This window comes from Haematobia irritans, chromosome 3, assembly GCF_050003625.1.
Source record: "Haematobia irritans isolate KBUSLIRL chromosome 3, ASM5000362v1, whole genome shotgun sequence".
NCBI classification, from domain to species: domain Eukaryota; kingdom Metazoa; phylum Arthropoda; class Insecta; order Diptera; family Muscidae; genus Haematobia; species Haematobia irritans.
In genome coordinates, this window is record NC_134399.1 from 226,865,446 (window position 1) to 226,880,032 (window position 14,587).

The following is a 14,587-nucleotide window of genomic DNA, read 5'->3' on the forward strand; positions in this document are numbered from 1 at the left end:
ATCTCACAAATGGCATATGATGTTTTTTTTGCGTTTAATTGAAGAATAGTAGTTTAAATCAATGGATAATTACAAATAACTGATGTATTTAAACAAATATTATTATACACTACACTCGCACGCACTGAGAAAGGACATAGCCCCAATGTCAATATTTGTGTTATATTTCATTTCCGGTTTATTGTAAAAGGTTTCAATACACTTTTAATGATGCGAAACCATTTTTTGAGTTGAAATTATTGCACTTCCATTAAAATGAGTGTGTGTGTGTGCGGATAATCTTTTTCATGGAATTGGTCAGTTATTGTTCAATTGAAGTTTTGCTGTTTTTTGCAACTTCTTCGAATCAATCAATAATTGAGGTCTCCTAAATAGTTTCATGGAAGAATATTTTTTAATGAGCATCGTTTTGTGGCTATAAAATAAATTTAGATATTTAAACTTTAATATTTAGCTGATAAATTCGCAAACATTTAGAAGGAATTAAGGACATTTCTCATAAACTCGTCAATATATTTCAATATGACAATTATAATGGCGATTTCGATTGGGAAAAAAGGTGCAACATTCTCGAAATTGATTAACAAATATAAAGGACACGGTCATACATTTTGGATCCTCTATCCCTCACAATATTATGAATTAACAATAACTTTGGAATGACAATATTATTTGAGCGAAAATACAATGAGGGATAAAGAAGTGTAACACCAGGGCAACATATTTTTTGCGAAACGAAAACGCCCTATGTTAAAAGCTCTTCAAAGACAATTGGTTTAAGAATTTAGTTCATGTTACGGTTTTTATAAATTAAAGAAATTTCCCTCAGTCGAAAAAAATTTAGTTGCCAAAACTATTGGTCATATATTCCATATTAGATGGGAAGCATTAAACATATTTGCAGAAAAAAATTTGTTTTCTCGCCAAACATAAAATGGTTGTAGAAAGCACATACATAATGTCGACGAAAATAGCATGGTTGCGACAAACATGTTACTGTTCACTGTCCAAAAATAACATTTTCCTCTAGTAGGTGATCATATTCCTTCTCTGGGTGTATACAATGAACGACTCAGAATCAGCCGTGAGTAAAACTAGACTCAGCTGTCCATTGTTCTCCCTGCTGGAAGCGGGAGTGTTCGCAGGTTATGGAAAAATTTCAAAAGTCTAATATGGGTCCAGTCCGGGTGCTACGGTGGTGGAATGGTTAGCATGCCCGCAAAATGTTTTTTAAGCGGTGGATTATCCCAACTCAATAGTACTCGTAATATTTCTGAGTTTTTTGTTTTTTCAAAGCAATGTCAGAGACCTCTTGTCATAGAGAAAATTTAAATTTAGTCTAAGTGAGCCTAAAATAATCGGATGTAACTATATCTAATCTGACCTAATGTCGGTCCGTAATTTGATTTTTCTTTTTGGAAGATAGTGGATCTTCTCCTTCTACATTAACTGCAACTGTTTATGCAGTAACATGACATAAATCCATGAACTCACATCTACAGAACAGAAATAGCCACGATAGCAGGCATTTCCATAAATCACGTCGGTTATATACTGCAGGAGGGAGCCACCGTGGTGCAATGGTTAGCATGCCCGCCTTGCAAACTCAAGGTCGTGGGTTCGATTCCTGCTTCGACCGAACACCAAAAAGTTTTTCGGCGGTGGATTATCCCACCTCAGTAATGCTGGTGACATTTCTGAGGGTTTCAAATCTTTTCTAAGTGGTTTCACTGCAATGTGGAACGCCGTTCGGGCTCGGCTATAAAAAGGAGGTCCTTGTCATTGAGCTTAACATGGAATCGGGCAGCACTCAGTGATAAGAGAGAAGTTCACCAATGTGGTATCACAATGGACTGAATAGTCTAAGTGAGCCTGATACATCGGGCTGCCACCTACCCTAACCTAACCTATACTGCAGGAAATTTTGAGTACGAGAAAGCTGTGGGAACTGTATTTGCTTACTCCGGGAAGAGCTGCCATTGCAAACTTTGATGTTGATTAAACTCAGTCCGAGGAAGTGTCTATCTCTGAAATACACTGTATCTAAGGAATAGTCGAAACAATGGACTGAAACCGACGAAGGATGCTAAGAAGGTAAATGATCTCTCATCGGATGAAAGGGTGATTCATAAGGTGTTATTTCCATTGACTACCTGGAAAGGGTGGCTATAACGAATTATTTGACGATGAATTGAAGAAAAACAGAGCTTCCAAAAAAGTAATTTGGATTCGTGATCCGGAAGTAGTGCAAACTTAGATCATCTCCAATGACTTTTACATGGGACGGAAGTACTCCATTTGTGGATTCTTTGTATTGCTTGTGAAGTTGTGCCTTGGTAGTTCATTTGGACGAAGAAATTTAAAAAGCTAAAAAAACAAAAATTGTTTTCCAATTTCACTTTTTATTTTTATCAGTATTTTTTGTTACACTTTGTTATATTCTTATTATCTAATTTTTACAAATTGAAAAATATTTTCGCTTCCACCGGGGGTTAAGCCTGGGACTCTTGGTACCATAACAGAACGCCTTAGCACGTTCAGTCACAAACGCTATTGAACCCCAGCAAAAACCGTCGCCTAAAACGTGATGAAAATTTTCTTTTTGGATCCGGAAATTATACAAAATTGGCGCAGAAGCGATAAATTTAACATGGGCTTGTCGTAGGACGGATGTCCACCATTTCAACAGCTGTTGCACTGAATTTGCATCACTTCTTAACCCTAGACAGTCATCCTTATGTTTTGTACACTAACGTTACCCTTCGTCATTTTGACTACGGCTCATTAGAAGACTCTATAATTTTCATAGTGAGCAAAAATGTGATCCAAACTTGAATTTTCTTTTTTTTTTTCTTATTCAATTTGTTTTTAATTGATATAAAATAAAAAAAAACAAAATAAAATGGTCGAATTACAATAACTTAAATTTATAGTTTCCCAATTGACGAAAATGCATTTTAAATCGAAAATGAAATTACGCGTCGTCATATTGAAGAGGGATAACTGTCTAAGGTTAGGGTGTAATCCGAATTCAGTGTTTTGCATGTGAATCGGAAAAATATATAAATTTTATAATTTTTTACGATTTTTAGTGCATTCTAACATTTGTCACCAAATATTAGCAAACATTCGCAATTTTTCTAGAATTGATTCAGAAATTTTTTGGACAAAATTTAAACAATTTGTACCGTTTTATTAATTCTTAATCTATTTGAACAAAAAAGTTAAAATTAAAAATAAGTAAAATGCAAGTTATAAAAAAGTTTATTAAATGAACTTCCTGTTTAAAGAACATCTTTGGAAGCACATTTTTGGAAGTGCTTTTAAAGTTGTGCCTTTAGAACAACTTCCAACTTTTTTTGCTGGGACACAATGCATCAAAACGTCTATTCAAATATTTGTGATATGAACCTGATATGACACCACGGCATGACATTCTAACTACTTCCTGAGATGTTCTTTATAATTATGAATGAAACAAGTAAAACAAGAAGCTCCAAAACCAAATCTCGGGATCGGTGTATATGGGGGCTATAAATGATTATGGACTGATATGGACCACTTTTGGCATGGTTGTTAAACATCATATACTACCACCACGTACCAAATTCAACCAGATCGGATGAATTTTGCTTCTCCAAAAGGCACCGGAGGTCAAATCTGGCGATCGGTTTATATGGGAGCTATATATAATTATGGACTGATAGGAACCAATTCCTGCATGGTTGTTGGATACCATATACTAACATCACGTACCAAATTTCAACCGAATGGGAAGAATTTTGCTCTTCCAAGGTGCTCCGGAGGCCAAATCTGGGGATCGGTTTATATGGGGCCTATATATAATTATGGACCGATATCGACAAATTTTTGCATGGGTGTTTGAGGCCATATATTAACATCACGTACCAAATTTCAACTGAATCAGATGAATTTTGGTCTTCCAAGAGGCTCCGGAGGTCAAATCTGGTGACCGGTTTTTATGGGGGCTATATATAATTATGGACCGATATGGACTAATTTTTGCATGGTCATTAGAGACCACATACTAACATCATGTACCAAATTTCAGCCGGATCGGATGAAATTTGTTTCTCTTAGAGGCTATGCAAGTCAAATCGGGGGATCGGTTTATATGGGGGCTATATATAATTATGGACCGATGTGGACCAATTTTTGCACGGTTGTTAGATACCATATACTAACACCATGTACCGAATTTCAGCCGGATCGGATGAAATTTGCTTCTCCTAGAGGCTCCGCAAGCCAAATCGGGGGATCGGTTTATATGGGGGCTAGATATAATTATGGACCGATGTGAACCAATTGTTGCATGGTTGTTAGATACCATATACTAACACCATGTACCAAATTTCAGCCGGATCGGATGAAATTTGTTTCTCTTAGAGGCTAGGCAAGCCAAATCGGGGGATCGGTTTATATGGGGGCTATATATAATTATGGACCGATGTGGACCAATTTTTGCATGGTTGTTAGAGACCATATACTAACACCATGTACCGAATTTCAGCCGGATCGGATGAAATTTTCTTCTCTTAGAGGCCTCGCAAGCCAAATTTGGGGGTCCGTTTATATGGGGGCTATACGTAAAAGTGGACCGATATGGCCCATTTGCAATACCATCCGACCTACATCAATAACAACTACTTGTGCCAAGTTTCAAGTCGATAGCTTGTTTCGTTCGGAGGTTAGCGTGATTTCAACAGACGGACGGACGGACGGACGGACGGACATGCTCAGATCGACTCAGAATTTCACCACGACCCAGAATATATATATACTTTATGGGGTCTTAGAGCAATATTTCGATGTGTTACAAACGGAATGACAAAGTTAATATACATATTAACATAACATATTATTTTATGTTACGAGGGCAGTTCGGAAACTGCGCGGTATAAATAGATATATAAATAGAAAAAAGTTAAGTGTTTTGGAAACTTCCATCTCTGTTATGATCACATGTTAAATTTTGTTTCGATCTGGGAACTCCTTCATATAGAAACAGGTGTTTAAAAAAGACGCATCCGCAATTTTTTTACAATGGACAAATTAGAAATACGTGCTGTATTTAATTGTTTACATAAAAATGGTTTATCGGGACAAGAAATTCATAATGATATGGTGAATGTGTTAGGTGAAAGTGCTCCTTCATATCCAACAGCAAAAAATTGGGTTGCTGAATTTAAACGTGGTCGTACAAGCATTGAAGATGAACCACGTAGTGGACGTTAAAAAACAGTAACAACAACAGAAATTGTAGCCAAATTGCATGCTATGGTATTAAATGATCGACGAATAAAAGTGCGTGAAATTGATAATATCATGGGCATCTCAGTTTCGGGAGATTATATTGAAAAATAAAAATATTTTTGAAAAACTAACTATTCTCTTTCATTGATAGGCTAAGAAGTTTCCGAACCGCCCTCGTATACATCGTTTTTATTTTTTTAGCATATATTTTTATATAAATATAATTTTTCCATTAAAAATCAACAAAAAATTTAAAATTATCGTAATTTGCAAAACCTTCCTTGGATGTCAAAAAGTCAAATCCCACATTTGAACCTGTTATGAATTTTTGTATTTTTAAATAAAAATATTTTTGAAAAACTAACTATTCTCTTTCATTGATAGGCTAAGAAGTTTCCGAACCGCCCACGTATACATTGTTTTTATTTTTTGTCTTGCATATATTTTGTATAAATATATTTTTTCCATTAAAAATCAACAAAAAATTAGAATTATCGTAATTTGCAAAATCTTCCATGAATGTGAAAAAGTCAAATCTCAGATTTTAACCTGTTATGAATTTTTGTAATTTTTTTTATTATTTTTTGACTTTTTTATTTATTTTATATTCTTTTTGCGAAAACGTTATTTTCAAAAACTTTAATTTTTTTCGATGTGTTACAGACGAAGTCAGTGACACCACAAAGTACCACCAATGAAAAAATCGGTAGTTTTCCGCCAACTTAACGAACGAAGGATATTCATGATATCACATAGTGGGCTCCAATCAATTTTACCTCTTTCTTAATCCTTTTCGTAGGACATTTAGTTATTTTGTTAATTGAATTTCGTTAATGATCTCTAAAAGCCATTCAATTTAAAATACATTAAAGTAAAATATAATGGAACTATCATGCGAAAGGAGTGGGTCCTTCATTGATGTTTCATATAAAATCCGAACAATAATATTTCATTAATTAAGGACGCAATTAATAGAGGAATAGTGACTCCCTTTTCACATCCACCACATCCTGATTGAGAGATAAACATTTCGATGAATGGTTAGCAAACAAACAAAGGATACCTTCAAGTAATTCCTAAAGGATTCCCATAATTAATACCTGACATATCTGCACGGCGGTTCATTTATGGCCATTTAATTGGCTGCTGGGGCATAGAAGTCTCAACCGCAAATAGATGGACGTAAACCAGCAAAATATAGCTGTTCTGGGGCTTCGTAGTTAGATGTACACACACACACTCGCGCACTTTTAAATCTTCCATAAATGACTACTGACTCGTATTTCAATGCGGCCGACTGTCTATTATCACCAAAAAAGGACACGTGCCACGGCCGTCTGCCAACTACCATCCTCAATCAGAAGTGAGTGTAAAGTAGCACTTGCTGGCATTTGATGGCGTTCAGCTTCCCAGGATGAATGATCCATGGTTTAGATTAGAACCAATTTGCTTTGACATGAATGGAATTTTGTGAATTTGTTATCATTCCGAGAGCAACTTGTGGGTCTCTGTGCCAAACACTTTTTACACACACACACACACACACACTCATGTACACACTCATTGAAGATGATCTTAATCAATTTGGTGGAGTGAGTCCGGGCAGCAGTCAAAGTCGAAGCCTCATAAATATGAAATTAGTTGGTAATTCTATAAGCGCCACGCGTTCTCCCTTTTCAATTTGCCCAAATAACTTTTGTATGGTAGCGCAAAAGGCGTGGGAAGAAAGGAAGTGTGTCAAATGGCCAGTGTATTAAAAGAAATATTTATATAAATAATTAATGAAAACAACGACGTATTTCCTACCGAGGAAATTGTTTAAAAAAATAAAATCAAAAAACTTTCATTTTCTAAGTCCTCCAAAATAAGGAACCGAAGTTTAGCCATATCGTAGCAAATATTGTTCTTTTGTTACAGTTTTTTGTATGTGTCCGAAAAATTCAAACTTTTATCAAGCAAGAAAATTTTTATTATTAAAATTTTAATACGAGTTTATTGGAAATGAATATTATGCAATTCGTATTATTTTTATTATGGAAAAGAAAATGCCAGATACCAATATCCATAAGCCTATCAAATATTACAAAGTTTGTATTTGTACCGTACACCCAGAGAAGGAATATGATCACCTCAAACATGTTTTAAGAGAAAAATGTTATTTTTGGGTGGTGACCTACATGGTTTTCGCAACCATGTTATTTTCTCGGAAATCATGTATCTGATTTCGGCAAGCAGGTTATATTTGACAAGAAAATAACATTTTAGTGACAAAAATGTTACATGGTCACCATACAAAAATAACATTTTGCTCTTGAAACATGTTTGAGGTGATCATATTCCATCTCTGCGTGTAAATAAAAGCATTTTTTGATTTTTGATTTCGATCTTCCCTCAAGGATTTTGGTAGTGATTCCGAGGCAAAGATGAGGCTTCTTGAAAATAAAGACATTTTGTAGGGACCTATTCAACATTAAATCTAGTATAGATAAAATTTTATTTAGTACACGCAAAAAAATAATTCTATCCTCCCAAACGCAATTTTAGACAAACAAAGATCGTTTCACATTTGCTTTTCGCTGTAAGGAAGTTTATTTGGAAGGAAAGTATATACTTTTTATAATAAACGTTCATTCTTTTCCAGGATGTAAAACCAATTTCATAAAGCCTAACTTAAAAAACAAGCTTTTCTGGCTAATTGCATTTCCCCTCACGCCTTTCTCACTTCCACGAGGTTGTTTTAGTTCTTAGCACCTTTTTCTGTAATACAAACAATGTAGAAGAAATTATTCGATTTTATATTTTTTTTTTTTTAAATTTTACATTTCGACTGGACGAAGAAACGAACCATACAATTTGTAAACCAATATACTATCCACTGGGCTACGTAGCTGTTATTGTCAATAGGCAATTATCCTTATAAGTTATATTTATATAGCATAGTTTGCGGCGCCTACGAGCCTATTTTATTTAACAGAAACATACATTTAGTTGGGCACCGTGGAGCAGTGGTTGGTATGTCGGCCTTGCATACCAAGGGTCGTGGGTTCGATCCCTGCTTCGACCGAACCCCAAAAAGTTTTTTCTACATATATTCCACATATGTTCGGAAGATTCCGAAAAGATGTTCAACATTACATACTAAAGGGTGATACGGTCCAAATTTGGTCAATATAAACTTGACGTATTTCTTTCAATTTTGCATTTAAAAAACCTGAACACCCCTCATGTTGAAGGTGTGTGTGAGTGTAGAATGTTGCTCCTATTTTGATTTTGGAATTCACTCTTCAGTTGTCAAAATGCCGTCCAAGCAAGAAGAGCAGCGTATCACGACGATGCTGACGAAGTTTGACTGCGTGGTAATGGACGACGAAACCTATGTCAAAGCCGACTACAAGCAGCTCCCGGGACAGGAGTTTTATACGGCAAAATAAAACTGTCAAAGTTCGCAAAGAAATATCTGGTTTGGCAAGCCATCTGTACCTGTGGCTTGAAAAGCAGCATTTTCATAGCTTCCGAGACTGTCAACCAAGAAATTTAAATTTTGATCCGTACTGTTTTGGCCGGATTTGGCATCTTGCCATTACGGTAAAAAGGCCATGGAGTTGTACGCCGCCAACAACGTGCAGGTGGTTCCCAAGGACAAGAACCCTCCCAACACGCCAGAGCTCCGCCCAATTAAGAAATACTGGGCTATTGTCAAGCGGAACCTAAAGAAGACCAAAAAAAAAACTGCTAAGGACGAGCAGCAGTTCAAGGCAAACTGGCTTTCTGCGGCGAAGAAGGTGGACAAGGTGGCTGTACAAAATCTGATGGCAGGTGTCAAGCGTAAGGCCCGGCAATTCGGATTTGGAAAAGCGAAAGCCTAACTGAATATTTGTCCTGAATTTTATACTAATTGAACTTTAAAAAAGAAATTTAATTTGATTTTTTAAATAAACGATTTCACCGATTTACACGCGTTTTCCCTTGATCAAATTTTGACCGTATCACCCTTCAGTTAGGCATGGTTGTTAACGGCCACATACTACCACAATGTACCAAATTTCAGCTGACTCGGATGAAATTTGGTCCTCCAAGAGGCTCCAAAACCAAATCTCGGGATCGGGCTATAATTATATGAACTGATATGGACCACTTTTGGCATGGTTGTTAAATATCATATACTACCACAACCAGATCGGATGAATTTTGCTTCTCCAAAAGGCACCGGAGGTCAAATCTGGTCAAATTATGGACCGATGTGGACCTATTTTTGCATGATTGTTAGAGATCGCATACCAACACCATATACAAAACTTCAGCCAGATCGTATGAAATTTGCTTCTCTTAGAGGATTCGCAAGCCGAATCTAAGGGTCCGTTTATATGGGGGCTATACGTAAAAGTGCACCGATATGGCCCATTTGCAATACCATCTGACCTACATCAATAACAACTACCTGTGCCAAGTTTCAAGTCGATAGCTTGTTTCGTTCGGAAGTTAGCGTGATTTCAACAGACGGCCGGACGGACATGCTCAGATCTAATCAGAATTTCACCACGACCCAGAATATATATACTTTATGGGGTCTTAGAGAAATATTTCGATGTGTTACAAACGGAATGACAAAGTTAATACCCCCATCCTATGGAGGAGGGTATAAAAACAGTGGAAAATATATAAAAAATACAAAGGGATCTTCAGCAAAAAATAAGTTTAGTTCCTCTTTATTAATAAGTAGTCTAAGATGAGTTGACGTACACTTTCAAAAATAAAACCGGGCATTAAGTTCGAGTTTTGCCGCTAAAATTATTTTTCATTTTAGCGGCAAAACTCGATCCAAAGAAACAATTGAAAAAGTTGATTTATTTTAAAAAGAATTATTAAAGAAAAGAAAACGTGAAAACATGGCCATTTTAGAGCGATAATGCCAACATAATTCCGGCAAAATGAAATTAAGTACAAAATTATTCGTTAATAATTATTTGTATTTCAAAATACGAGAAATTTTAAATGCATTTATAATGGTGTTAGATGCTAGTAAAAATAGTTCACGCCGAAATAAATTGATGTGTATATTGTATGTTTATATTCGACTTCACGTTCTTCTTTTGCTAGAGTTTTTGAATTTCTTCGAAAATTTCAAACTTGTATACCAAAACCATTTTTTTTGTTACAAAATTGTTATTTTTGCAATTAAAAAAATAATATTTTATCCAAAAGCTCAGTCCATTTCGGTTATATCAAACACTGTTCTTTTCTGACTGTAAATCTCTTTTAACACACATTTCGAAGTTTCATTGTAAAAATTTAATTTAATAATATATAAATATAAATACAAAAATAAAAAAAAATTGGTGGTCGGTCGGAGTAGGGATTGAACCCACGACTCTTTGCATGCAAGGCGGACATAGGTTAGGTTAGGTGGCAGCCCGATGTATCAGACTCACTTAGACTATTCAGTCCATTGTAATACCACATTGGTGAACTCCTCTCTTGCAAGGCGGACATACTAACCACTGCTCCACGTGGCCAACAAATATATGTTTCTGTTGAATAATGTTTTGTTTGCATCGGCTCGTGGGCGCTGCAAACTATGCTATATAAATGAACTTATAACGATAATTGTCTATTGCTGACTATAACAGCTACGTAGCCCAGTGGTGGTGTGCTGGCTTTGATTCTCGGTTCGATTCTCCGTCCAGGCGAAAGGCAAAATTGATAAAATTTATATTGAATTGAAATTTATAAAGAACAATTTCAATTTTATAAATTTTACAATATTATTTTATTACAGAAAAATTGCCAAGAACTAAAAAATTTCGTGGAAGTGAAAATTATGTGAGGTAATGAGCACAATCTTCTTGGGGAGAAAATTCTTCCAAGCATATAATATTTTTGGGCCAAAATGCTTCCAAACATATAACATGTTTACATAAAACATAATGTTTCGGCAATATCCAATAATATATGTGCTTCCTGCAAAATATGTTTGGAACATATGTTAGGGAAGCGATTTTTTTTGAGGGTGCATGACCTTAACGGAGGGATGAAAATTTACATCCCTCTAATATAATGAAAAATAATTTTGAAGCAAAGATTATAAATTTTGTTTTATTTAAAATGTCATTATTATAAGAAATTTGTACCCTAATGATTAATTTATATGCAAAATATGTAAGTCGTTACAACATGCGGTTTTTCATATTTTTTCATGTTTAATTTTTCTACTTTATAGTTATTGAATAGCGGAATAAATTAAAAAAGCATCATCCTGTGAACAAATGTATTCACTGAAAATGTTTTGTTTTCTTTGCCGGAAAATCCGGACTTACTCATAGCTAGACTCGATTTGTTTTGACGCCACAAGAAGAATACAATGTTGCCGATGTAGTTAAAAAAAAAACACATACACATAAAACATAACCACAAGTATTCGCATTCCGATCGTTTTTCACACAATTGAATCTGTTAATTGAATAATGTTTAGACTCAAACATTTAAAATTGTGGGGAAACCTCGTTCATGTATGAGACACATACCAAAAGGAATGCAAGCATATTTATCTACAAAAAAGTCTCTCAAGCAGAGCACCATTTGCTATCATTTGATTCTCTCAATGTGTTATGTTGATGTCTTTCGTTATGTATATCCGTCGCCATATTTATCCTTATTCTATTCCCTCGCCCTATCTGGCGTTTCTAAACATTTATGTGTTTTTACGAAATTTGTAAATTAATATATGTTTGCATGCAGATACATTATATATAAGAAAATATGATGTCCCAAACATATTATGTTCTAACAGTTTATGAACATGATATGCACTTAAAAATAATGTGCCAATAATTGGAGTTCTAAACATATAACTTTTACAACCAAGCCTATGAAAAACAATTTTGTTTGGACCGTGTGGGTCCTGTGTTGCAGCGTTGCCAATTTAGCTTTTTTCCCGCTAGATTTGGCTTTTTTTGAAGACGTTTAGCGGGAAAAAAATGCATTTAGCTTTTAGCTTTTTTCTGGCTTTTTTTCATGACCCTTTTAGCTATTTTTGGCTTTTTTATTTTGGACATGTTTCTATTGAAATATGGATAAAACTGCGTTTTTATCTAAGCCTTGCTGCAAGAATAAGGGTTTCCACATATTTCAAAGCTCAGTTGAAACATTAATAATGATTCCAGCCATTATGCGGGCATTTTTGTAGCAAATACACCTTGTTGTAAAGTTTTTTCATCATATTCATAAAAGTTATCGTAAACTTTAAATCTACTATTACCATACAAATTTGTTAGATAAACTGTCAGTAAATTATTGGGAATATTAGCATGTGACTCGTTTATCCTTTTTATGTTATTATAATATTCTAAAGTTATTGCGATATTGCTAAATTAAAATAGTAGATGTGAATTGCTTTGTGCACTGAAAAAATATTGTCGTGAGGCCAAAGATTTCATCTCCTTAAAATAGAACGCGAATTTTGGTTATCATAGCATTTGTGAATTTCTCTTATATAAACTGTTTTCCTTGTCCCAAAGGATGATAAAGTCGTTTTGTCCTTATAATTAAGTGATTCAACTTAAAAATGGGTATGTTTTCATGAAAGAAGGAAGAATTAATAAAATAATCTTTAAATGTGAGGAGTTTTTGCATCTTAACCACAAACCAAAATAGCGTTCAAAAATAGAAGATGTTTTTCAACACTTTATTTTAAAAACGTATACATACAATAATTTCTACTTGAAGTCGAGTCTGAATTTGGAAATTTAAGTTGGCGTTAGCACGTTTTTAAAGCACTTTGATAGCTCATGAAGAAAATGAAAATGTTTTCACTGGGAAATGTAAACTGTAGGTATTTTCTACAATTTAAATAAAAGTAATGTATTTCGAATTTCTAACAATTTCAAAAGCAAACTAAAATTTTATTTAAAAAAATGACAAATAATTTTTTTTACCAAATCCGAAGCATGCTTAAATTATTTAATATTTTAAAATAACAAGTAAATAAAATAGAGGTGTTGGGAAGGTAGCTCCCACAAAACGAAGGACTTCCAGTAAAAAATTTGTGATAGTAATCAAAATGTATCGAATGCGCAAACAGAGCTAATATGCCTTAGATATTGTTACAGTCTCACAGAAGTAGAATTAAAATGAAAATAATATGCATTTTAAGTGAAATAAAGCCTTTAAGTTTGTTAAATTTCAATCAAAAATGTGACTTTTGATATAAAAAAATTTAGCTTTTTTTCTAGCTATTTTTTTAGCATTTTTTCGCTATTTTTTTGGGCAAATCTAGCGGTTTTTGGTGAAACAATTCTGACAACGCTGCTGTGTTGGCTTATAAAATGATTGGTATGAGTTCCTATTTATTCGTGTTTCTTTTTCTCTGTCCTGGTTAAAAGTAAAATTTAAAAATAATTCAGAAAATCTCATATTTGCTTCTACATTCTTAGTTTTACGGAAGAGTAAGTGTTGAGAACTATAAAAATGATGTGGAAGTGAGCGATATAGAAAAGACAAAATTAGCCACAAAAAAAAAAAAAACAACAAAAAATTGAGATAGTATTTATTTAATTTTATTTACATTCTGTAAAAGTCGTCAACGTTTATCACAAAAATAACATAATATCCTTGCAAACTTTACACCCCGAAACAAATTTCCAAGCGATGTATGTTGGTCGAAATGTTCATTTTTTTGCCGTGTATTCCACTGTTCAGATTTAGAAGTATCACTTTCATTCGATTTGCCTAATATTTTGATTCCTTTACTGAGTAACGAAATTTTAGACATACGAACTTTTCATTTGATGCTAAATTACAATCCTTATATCACTTGCAGTTTTTTTTCAATTTTAAAGAAAATACTTCGTAGTAAGGTGGAATTTCGATAGTTTGAAATTTTGCTCCTGATGAAAGTACTTTTTTGTATTTTGAACATATAATTATGTGTGGGTTGATATGGTTCCATATTTGTATATAACTCCCATACAGGTCGATGCATCTATTTTATTTTTTTTGACAGCATATAAATTGAATTTTTTATTATCCTACACGCAAAAAAATAATTCTTTTCTCCCAAACGAAATTTTAGACAAACAAAGTTCGTTTCTCATTTGCTTTTCGATGTATGGAAGTGTATTTGGAAGAAAAGTATATACTTTGTGTGATAAACGATTATTCTTTTCCAGGATGTAAAAACAATTTCTTAAATACTACATCTCACATCTTTCCCACATCCACGAGGTTTTTAGTTCTTAACACCTTTTCCTGCAATACCAACAATGTAGAAGAAATTATACGATATTATAAATTTTTAAAATTGTTTTTACCTTTCGCC